The 1351-nt window shown below is 42.9% G+C and overlaps 1 pseudogene; it reads left to right on the forward strand.

The window, feature by feature from the left end:
• The first annotated feature begins 678 nt into the window (after window positions 1–678).
• On the forward strand, window positions 679–1070 carry LOC120604621 (coiled-coil domain-containing protein 58-like; annotated as a pseudogene).
• The last annotated feature ends 281 nt before the right edge of the window (window positions 1071–1351 follow it).

Raw genomic sequence — 1351 nt, forward strand, 5'->3', positions numbered from 1 at the left:
CCACTGTCACTCAGTCCCCGCACTGCCCCATATACTAGCTGCTAAGTCAGAGTTCAGAAAAACAGAAGCCACTTTAAGATTGCAAATGAAGAGAATTTAATATAGGGAATCGATTGCAGATAATGGAATAGCTAAAAAGCCATAGAGGTTGATGAAATACACCAGCTTTGCAATAGCAGAAAGTCACTACCAAGTGATGGAGAGGCAATGGGAAGAGGCCACCTAGAGGGAGCTGGAAATATGGTGGAGCTGCCAGCTCAGGCCTGAGACCACAGGGGGAAGGGTTGTCCTGTGGGATCTGGGACCATGGAGAAAATTCAGCCCCTGCTGACGGAGCCACCCAAAGCGGAGTAAAAGAGGGAGAAATACCCTGGTTTCTTCCCTCCTCCTACTCTCCAGAAGCAGCCAGAAACAGCCAGAGGTCAAGGGATCCTGGGAAATGTACATAGAAGGGTAAGGGAAGGGCAAGAAACAGTTCTCAGAGCATATAAGCAGTTAAGTCTGAATATGGCACAGTAGATCCAAGGATTAGGGAGCCTTAAAATCTGGTAGCTGTTGAGGTCTCAAAAAGGATAGGGATGGGGTAGTGGGTCTCCAAGAGCCTGCTGGTAACTGCCTCATGAATAAGTACTATAGACTTGTTTAGGACATTGATTCAAAACTGATTCCTAGTCTAATATGGCAGTGCGTAGTGGCGGTGTGAAATATGAAGAGTTTATAGAATTCCAGGAATTACGCAAGGCGATGGGGAGGATTGAAGACAGAATAGTACATCATTTAAACACTATAGTTCCAACAGCTTCCTTTGCAGAGAAATTAATGCAGCCAAACCTTTATGAGTCTTCGATGGCAGCTCATGCAAGTAGGAACAGTCATAAAAAATTGTATAGCTCAGATCTCATCAGCAGTAAAAAAACCTCTGAGTAGAGATAGAAAAAAATGTAGAAGATTTAACATTATTAAAGTAACTTAGAAAAGAACAGACAAAATTGAAATTAATGCAGTCAGAACTGAATTTTGCAGAAGTGGTAAAGGACAGGAGCTGGAATGTGTTTAATGAAAGCTGCTGAAGTCAATTCATTCCAAAGAATGAATTGAGGTTCGTTCGTTCGGTCTATCTGTCTGTGTGCTTTTCCTTCCTTCCTTCCTTCCTTCCTTCCTTCCTTCTTCCTTTTCTTCCTTCCTTCAGCACTATTCCTTCCTTCCTTCCTTCCTTCCTTCCTTCCTTCTTTCCTTCCTTCCTTCCTTCTTTCCTTCCTTTTTCTTTCTTCTTTGTTTTTACAGACCAAGTCATCTCATAAGAGCCAAGCATGACAGACATCAACAAGGCAGACTTCCTAGGATGATTTCT

Source organism: Pteropus medius, unplaced genomic scaffold (genome assembly GCF_902729225.1).
Source record: "Pteropus medius unplaced genomic scaffold, Ma_sr-lr_union100, whole genome shotgun sequence".
Classification (NCBI taxonomy): Eukaryota; Metazoa; Chordata; class Mammalia; order Chiroptera; family Pteropodidae; genus Pteropus; species Pteropus medius.